A 10,000-nucleotide genomic window follows, 5' to 3' on the forward strand; every position below is an offset into this window, starting at 1 on the left:
GCTCCTGTCTGTGTCTGTGCGCCGCGCCGCGCCGCGCCTGCCTCAGCCGTTCCTGCCGCGGCGGGCGTGGCGGGCCGCCGCCTCGCCGCCGTGTCTAATTAATGGCGTCACCCCAATACCTGTCCGTGTTTACTGCCGCGCCGCCACGACAATTTAGCGCCGCGAGTGATGGCATTGTGTCGCCAGGCCGGGGTGGCGCGGCGCGGAGTTACAAGTCTGACGCACGAATGTCTGTCTGGTCCACGCGCTGGCCTGAGCTTCGCCTCGCACTGGTGGCCGAAAAAAAATATACCACACCAAATAAAATCATCTTGAATTATTTTTCGTCTGGTTCGTCGGAGGAGGCGGAGCACGGCGATGGGGTGAGGCGAACAGAGGGAGAATAGTTGAGGGAGAGGGTGGTGGAGGAAGTGAACGAGAGGAAAAAGAATGAATGAAAAATTAGAACATTCTGTGAATATAAAGAAAAAGGAGGATAAATTTGCCAATACAATTAATAAAACTAATAATAATAATAAAAATAATAAATTGATTAATAAATATGAAAAAAAACATACTTCCGGAAATATATTAACAACTTCCTAATTTATTACACACACACACACACACACACACACACACACACACACACTATCACCCTGTATTTCCACCCAACCAATTAATATTTCCCTTTTCCGATATTACACTGGGAAAACCCCCCGATACTAACAATATTACCTTTTCGAGAGAGAGAGCGATATTACACCCACACCTTGAGGAATAGTTAAGAACCGCGTTGCAGTATTCTGAACCGCTTAATATTACCCCTTGAAAATATTACCCCAAGCATCAGGTAATATTTTATAAGACGTGAACGATATTGCATCCACATCGCTAGGAAATACTTACGAACAGCGTTGTAATATTCTCAGTCATTAGATATTACTCCTTGAAAATATTACTCCAAGAAACAGGTAATATTTTGTAAGACATGAACGATATTGCATCCACATCACTAGGAATACTCAAGGATAGCGTTGTAATATTTTGAGTCACTAGATATTACTCCTTGAAAATATTACTCCAAGAAACAGGTAATATTCGGCAAAACGTGAAGGATATTACATTACTTCACGGTAAATATTGTCAGATTAACCAAATATTGCCTGGGAAATACTAGGAGGCATGACGATATTACCCGCGCCGTTGATATTACTAAGAGGAACTTGTTTAGAGTAAGAGCATAGCGTTACGAATATTACTCTCACAAATATTACTTCTTCCGCTAGCAGCCGATATTACCAATGCCGACAATTTTATATTATTACACCTTATTGGCTGGGAATATTTGAGAATAGCGCAGTAATATTTAAAGTCGCCGATATTACACGGATCATCATATATAGAAAGATTACATGCAGATAAATATTACATCTAACGTCAAAAAAAACTATTAACCGTGTCTTCAAAAAATATTGCTTATGTTATTGTCGAAAATATTATTCCGATCATCAAATATTTATTACTTCTATCATAATAATATTACCCGTAGCGTGAAAATGTTGGTTCTCATAAAAAAACACGATATTATCTTTATTATCTTCAAAACTATTACCTCGCTCATCCAAAATTATTACTGTCATTAAGATATTACGCGGACAAATCTTACATATATAAAAAAACACTAATTAGATTACAAAAAAAAATATTACCTGCACCATAAAAATATACTACTTCCATTATCAATAAATATTACATGTATCATTAAAAAATATTACTTTTATCGTGGAAATATCAGTAATACACGAGACGCTAACTGTAATACACATTCAAATCGCTGTAAATATTTGAACATGACGCTGTGGGTAATATTCATCTTCCCCGATATTACCTTAAAAATATTACGCGAAAGATAAGATAGATAAACGGTAATACACACGCCAAGAACGATATTATCACCTCCACTTCGCTGTTAATATTCGAACAAAACGCTGTAGCTAATATTTTGCTTCCCGAATATTACTTTGCAAATATTACACTCAAACAGTAATAGACAAACAGTGATAGACAAGCTACGAGCGATATTACCTCATCTACTTCGCTGTAAATATTCGAACAAAACGCTGCAGCTAAAAATTTTCTTTCCTGATATTACTTTACAAATATTACACCAGATCACACACACACACACACACACACACACACAGTAATAGACAAGCTACGAGCGATATTACCTCATCTACCTCGCTGTAAATATTCGAACAATACGCTGTAGCTAATATTTTGCTCTCAGAATATTACCTAAAAAAATATTACACTGAAAATCAAATACACAAGAAGCAATACACAAACCTCGAGCGATATTACCTCATCTACTTCGCTGTAAATATTCGAACAAAACGCTATAGCTAATATTTTGCTCTCGATATTAACCTTAAAAATATTACACTGAAAATCAAATACACAAGAAGCAATACACAAGCAACGGACAGTATTATCACATCCACTTCGTTGTAAATATCTGAGCACCACTTTGTAATATTAACGTAACTTCTGTAAAGCGAATATCCGTGGACAAAGCCAAACTATCCCAAACTTCACTGTACCGGATAATATCTTAAGCATCCCGTTGTAATATTCAAACTTCACTATAGCGAATATCTGAATACGACGCTAATATATTCAACTTCCTTATATCGAATTTTTAACACTATGCTGTATTTCGTATATCCAAGAACTTCATTTTAACGAATATTTGGGAATAATAGCGATGTAATATTTGTGCGTTATAGCGAATATCGGAGTACAACGCGGTCATTTTCACCTACTTCATTAGAGCGAGTATTGCGGTCGAGAAATATTACTTTAAAAAATTATACTCCTTATGAAAGAACTCACTAACTAATGGGGAACTGATATTATTATGTACCGCGATATTTTTGTTATTATCAAATTAATTTTTTTCTAATTGATATGTCGGAAATAATTTAATATCCGTGCATGGCGTAATAAGGAAGTGACTAATTGACTGACTAATGAATTGACTGATTTTTTTTTCAATCATTATAATTTTTTTCTAATATGTGTGATGGAAATAATTCAATATATGTGCATGATATAATGATAAGGAAGTGACTAATTGACTGACTAATGAATTGACTGTGATTTTTTTTCAATCATTATAATTTTTTTCTAATATGTGTGATAGAAATAATTTAATATATGTGCATGATGTAATGATGAGGAGGTGACTAATTGACTGACTAATGAATTGACTGATTTTTTTTTCAATCATTATAATTTTTTTCTAATTAGATTACAAAAAAATCCATAAAATTTATCGTGGATGGAAATAATTCAATATATGTGCATGATATTATGATAAGGAGGTGACTAATTGACTGACTAATGAATTGACTGTGATTTTTATTAGCTATCATTATCATTTTCTCGTAATATGTATAATGGAAATAATTTAATATCCGTGCATGACGTAATAAGGAAGTGCCTAATTACCTTGACTAATAAACTAAGTGACAATGATTTTAATTTGAAGTTCCCGTATTTACAATTTCACGCCGTCCAACAAAACCCTCACATAACATAATGAACACTATACCTTATATCGCATAGCATATATTACGTTACTACATTATTTAGCGCACCTAATGCACTAACTAACTAACTATCAGACGTCACTCTTTACAAACTCAAAATACAACGGCAGTTTCTATAAACGGTTCTCCGCCTTTTCTGTATCCCACAAACTTCACTTCTTGTCCTCCTATTCAGTAGACAAAGATATGGGCCGTGTACCATAAGCTCTCCCTAACTAAAAGACCTCATTTTCTATATAACTAACTATCAAACGTCACTCTTTACATATACACAAAAACAACGATATCTTATAAACGGTTCTCCGCCTTTCCTGTATCCTACAAACTTCACTTCACCTCCAATTCAGTAGACAAAGATATGTGCCGTGTACCATAAGCTCTCCCTAACTAAAAGACCTAATTTTCTATATAACTAACTATCAAACGTCACTCTTTAGACTCAAAATACAACAGCAGCTTCTATAAACGGTTCTCCGCCTTTCCTGTATCCCACAAACTTCACTTCTTGTCCTCCAGTCCAGTAGACAAAGATATGTGCCGTGTACCAAGCTCTCCCTTACTGACCTAACTTACTAACCGACTAACTAACTTACTAACTAACAAACGTCACCCTTTACAAACTCGAAATACAAAGGCAGCCTCTAAATGGTTTCCCCCTTTCCTGTATTCCACAAACTGCATTCCGAATTGGGTTTTGTTTTGCTTTTTATTGCGCCGTCTTGTGAGGATAAATAAAGTTCGGTCTAACGCAATATTACCGCCTTGCTAATATTTACACGGATCATTTTGTGTGAGTGTAATATCTAGGGATTTTTTGGTGGGGTAATAAAAGAAATTTCCTTGTATTCCTTCACCGCTAATAATGCTCCACTGATTTCCGGTAAGTAATGACAGATAATAACAATAACAACAGTGTGTCAGGGGTGTATCAAGACGCCTCTCCACCCGAAATTGACCTCTCTTTTGGCTGCACTCTTTACTTTTGTCTAATATGTGAGCGGTGAGCTTAAGTTTTGTCTATTATGGGAGCGGTGAGTAGCGAGCTTTTTTTTTTTTGCACTCTTTTTGTTGCCCTTGAGCCGTGTCCTTTGCTGTAATAATAATAATAATAATAATAATAATAATAATAATAATAATAATAAGTCCACACAATGCATAGGAGCCGTGAACGTTCCATCCATTCATAGCAAAACGTTCATATCACAAAATCAACGTTATGTCTTATATCGCATTGCGTGAACATAACATTGCTACATTACATAACACACAGCATATACTATTCAGAGTCCAGCCCAAACTATCTAAATGTAAATACAGACTCTAACTTATACTAGTCCAAAACTCCCGCCCAACTAACCCCCAAAATCCAGCCCAACCTACCTAAAAATAACTCCTTCCTAATATAGTCCAAAATCCAGCCCAGCCTACGTAAAAAATAACTCCTTCCTAATATAGCCCAAAATGCAGCCCAACCTACCTAAAAAATATAAATCCATCCCAATGTAGCCCAAATTTCCGCCCCACTAACTCAAAATCCAGCCCAATCTACCTAAAAAATAACTCCTTCCCAATATAGCCCAAAATTCCCGCCCAACTGACCCCAAAATCCAGCCCAACCTACCTAAAAAAATAACTCCTTCACATTATAGCCCAAAATTCCCGCCCATCTAACCCCAAAATTCGCCCAAAACAGAAACCATCCCAATCTACTTAAAACTAACAGAATCTAGCCTGAACTACCCCAAAATCCCGCCCAACTCAACCCCAAATGTAGCCGAACTGATCCCAAATTCATCCCAACATCTCGCCTAGCTAACCCCCAAATCCCGCCCAACTCAACCCAAAATCCCGCCCAAGCCCCAGCAGCAACCCGCGGCCCGAGTTCCGCCGCGGGTATATAAGCGGGCAGGAAGGTAGAAGCCCCCAGCAGAAGCACTTCCGGCCGGGGCAGCGCAGCAAGCGGTAATATTGTCGGCGATAAATAAGCTTAATAACAGGCGGCGGACGTCACTTATGCCGACCAGCCCGACGAGACAACACGAGGGGTGAGGTTTTCTGTGTTACTTGGACCGTCATCTGCGCCCGATAACAGGGAGTGAGGGAGTGATGGATGGCGTACCGATTTTCTCTCTCTCCTTCACTTCCTAACCCGATATTTTGACAACCGCGGAGACACAAGATCGCTAAGTTATGTGTATTACCGATAGCTTCATTTGTTGCCGATAAGAGGAGAGATGGATTGAGTATACCGATTTTCTCTCTCTCCTTCACTTCCTAACCCGATATTTTGACAACCGCGGAGACACAAGATCGCTAAGTTATGCGTATTACCGATAGCTTCATTTGTTGCCGATAAGAGGAGAGATGGATTGAGTATACCGATTTTCTCTCTCTCCTTCACTTCCTAACCCGATATTTTGACAACCGCGGAAACACAGGATAGCTAAGTTATGCGTATTACCGATAGCTTCATTTGTTGCCGATAAGAGGAGAGATGGATTGAGTATACCGATTTTCTCTCTCTCCTTCACTTCCTAACCCGATATTTTGACAACCGCGGAAACACAAGATCGCTAAGTTATGTGTATATTACCGATAGCTTTTACTGATAACTTCATTTGTTGCCGATAAGAGAGGGAGTGAGGGAGAGATGGATGGATGGAGTACCGATTTTCTCTCTCTCCTTCACTTCCTAACCCGATATTTTGACAACCGCGGAAATGCAATGAATCTAAGTTACCTGTATTACTGATAACTTCATTTGTTGCCGATAAGAGGAAGATAAGGAGTGAGGGAGAGATGAATGGAGAACCGATTTTCTCTCTCTTCACTTCCTAGCCCGATATTTCGACACGTACGGAAATACAAGGAAAGTTAGGTTACCGATAAGGGAGGCGAAGGGAGAGGCAATGAGAGAGAGAGATGGAGTACCGATTCTTTCTCTCTCTCCTTCACTTCCTAACCCGATATTTTTCTCTCCTTCACTTTCTAACCCGATATTTTGACACACACGCAAACACAAGACAGTTAAGTGTTTTACCGATATCTTCATTTGTTGCCGATAAGCGAGGGAGGAAGAGGTAGAGAGATGGAGTACCGATTCTCTCTCTCCCTCACTTGCTAACCCGATATTTGACACACACGGAAATACAAGAACAGCTTAGTTACGTGTATTACCGATATCTTCATTTGTTGCCGATAAGCGAGGGAGGAAGAGGGAGAGAGGAAGAGTAGCAAATCTTCCTCTCCCTCACTCGCTAACCCGATATTTTGACGCCCACGCAAACACAAGACAGTTAAGTTAAGTGTATTACCGATATCTTCATTTGTTGCCGATAAGCGAGGGAGGAAGAGGAAGGCAGAGGTAAAGTAACAAATCTTCCTCTCCCTCACTCGCTAACCTGATATTTTGACACATCCGCCCACACATAATGACGCAATTAAACATATCAAACACACAACTCCGTCTGTTAGCGATAAGGAAAACACGAGAGAGAGAAATATATATACAAACCCAGTCTTTTTATCCCTCCCTCTCTTGCTAACCTGAAACTCTTGACACACGCAAACAAAGGGAATGTTAAGTTATAAGGATATTAGTAACTTAACCTATTGGGGATACGAAAGTAGCGGAGAGGAGAGAGAGGGAAAGAGATAAGGTGAGTTAGAGATTGAGAGCTGATTCTTTCTCTCTCCCTCTCTTGCTAACCTGGAATTCTGACACCCACGCAAATACAAGAAAAGTAGAGTTACGGATATCATTAACTTTTAATCTATTGGCTATAGGAGAGAGCGGAGAGGAGAGAGAGGGAAAGAGATATGAAGGTGTAGAGATTGAGACCCGATTCTTTCTCTCTCCCTCTCTTGCTAACCTGAGATTCTGACACCCACGCAAATACAGGGAAAGCTAAGTTACGCATATTACGAACTTATAATCTATTAGGTATAAAGAGAGAGCGGAGAGGGGAGAGAGGGAAAGAGATTGAGACCTGATTCTTTCTCTCTCCCTCTCTTGCTAACCTGAGATTCTGACACCCACGCAAATACAAGGAAAGTAGAGTTACGGATATGACTAACTTAAAATCTATTAGGTATAAGGAGAGAGCGGAGAGGAGAGAGAGGGAAAGAGATTGAGACCTGATTCTTTCTCTCTCCCTCTCTTGCTAACCTGGAATTCTGACACCCACGCAAATACAGGGAAAGCTAAGTTACGCATATTACGAACTTATAATCTATTAGCTATAAGGAAACATCGGAGAGGAGAGAGAGAGGGAAGGAGATGAAAATGCAAAGGTAGGGTAACTAATCTTTTTTCTCTTTCTCTAACTCGCTAACCCAAAATTTTGACACCCACGCAAACACAAGAGAATAGAATTACGTGTATTCCTATCTTAATCTATTTCGTGATAAGGAAAGAGCGGAGAGATAGGTGATATATAGATAAGAGTGGATAACCGAATATTCCTACTCTCTCTCTCTCTCTCTCTCTCTCTCTCTCTCTCTCTCTCTCTCTCTCTCTCATTCCCCATTTAACCCAACCTTTTACCAAATTATTTTACTTATATTTATTTTTTTTTATCTTTTTATAGCAGGGGAGCAGGCGACGGCGACTAGGATATACACCTACACCTCCCTATAACTATTGCACGATAATAAAAAATAGCTTAGAAAATAACGAAAAGAAGAAAGAGATTAAATATTTGTGAAGTTAAACCCGATATTCCGATAAACTAACCAGGATAAAATCGTAAAACACAGACTATCTTAAACATTGGCATATAATACACACTCCTCCATCTATTGCCGATAAGAAAATAGCTTAGAAAATAACGAAAAAAAGAAAGAGATTAAATATTTGTGAAGTTAAACCCGATATTCCGATAAACTAACCAGGATAAAATCGTAAAACACAGACTATCTTAAACATTGGCATATAATACACACTCCTCCATCTATTGCCGATAAGAAATTAGCTTAGAAAATAACGAAAAGAAGAAAGAGATTAAATATTTGTGAAGTTAAACCCGATATTCCGATCAACTAACCAGAATAAGATCGTAAAACACAGACTATCTTAAACTATGACAAATACACACTGCTCCATCTATTGCCGATAAGAAAATAGCTTAGAAAATAACGAAAAGAAGAAAAAGATGTTATTTGATAAGTTAAACCTGATATTCCGCCATGTTAACTAAAATATAGCATTCGGCGCTTATTTCACCGCCATGGAAGGGAATCAAACTCCACCCATACTCCAAGGAAAGGATTAGATGCAAAGAGAAAACGATTTAGAAATGCCAATAAGGGTTTCGGGGTGACAAAAGCGATTCAGCGCCCACTTCAACGACAAAAGCGCTGTGAATGAGAATCAAACTCCATCTATACCCCAAGAAAAGGATTAGATACCAAGAGAAGGGGAGTTAGAGGTACCGATAAGGGTTTAGCGGCCGGAAAAAAGGATTCAACATATATATCAATGACAAAAAGGGAATCAAACTCCATCTCTACCCCAAGAAAAGGATTAGATACCAAGAGAAGGGGAGTTAGAGGTACCGATAAGGGTTTAGCGCCGGAAAAAGGATACAACATATATATCAATGACAAAAAGGGAATCAAACTCCATCTCTACCCCAAGAAAAGGATTAGATACCAAGAGAAGGGGAGTTAGAGGTACCGATAAGGGTTTAGCGGCCGGAAAAAAGGATTCAACATATATATCAATGACAAAAAGGGAATCAAACTCCATCTCTACCCCAAGAAAAGGATTAGATACCAAGAGAAGGGGAGTTAGAGGTACCGATAAGGGTTTAGCGGCCGGAAAAAAGGATTCAACATATATATATAAATGACAAAAAGGGAATCAAACTCCATCTCTACCCCAAGAAAAGGATTAGATACCAAGAGAAGAGGAGTTAGAGGTACCGATAAGGGTTTAGCGGCGGAAAAAAAGGATTCAACGCATATTTCATCGACAATAAGGCTGTGAAGGAGAATCAAACTCCATCTATACTAAAAAAAGATTAAATGCAAAGAGAAGAGATTTTAGAGATACCGATAAGGGTTTAGTGGCGGAAAAAAAGGATTCAACGCATATTTCATCGACAATAAGGCTGTGAAGGAGAATCAAACTCCATCAGTGCTCCAAAAACTAAAAAAAAAAAAAAAATAGATTAATATACGCCTTTTACCGAATCAACAGAAATTTCAAATCATCAGCGGCGGAAAAAAGAGGAGGAAGAAGTCAATGAAGAAATAATAATGATGATGATGATGATGATGATGGCAGTAACAATGATGAGACGAAGAAGAGAACAAGAAAAAAAAAAGAACAACAAGAAGAAGTACAAGAACAAGACGAACAAGACAAAAACAACAACGACAAGAACAAGAAAATAAGACAA

At 38.4% G+C, this 10,000-nt stretch overlaps 1 protein-coding gene across 1 annotated transcript in view; it reads left to right on the plus strand.

Annotated features, from left to right (window-relative positions):
* The window catches only part of LOC127001717 (homeobox protein unc-4 homolog), a 37,622-nt gene that overhangs the window by 850 nt on the left and 26,772 nt on the right, over nucleotides 1-10,000 (plus strand). The window lies entirely within an intron of this gene.

Source organism: Eriocheir sinensis, chromosome 21 (genome assembly GCF_024679095.1).
Source record: "Eriocheir sinensis breed Jianghai 21 chromosome 21, ASM2467909v1, whole genome shotgun sequence".
NCBI lineage: Eukaryota > Metazoa > Arthropoda > Malacostraca > Decapoda > Varunidae > Eriocheir > Eriocheir sinensis.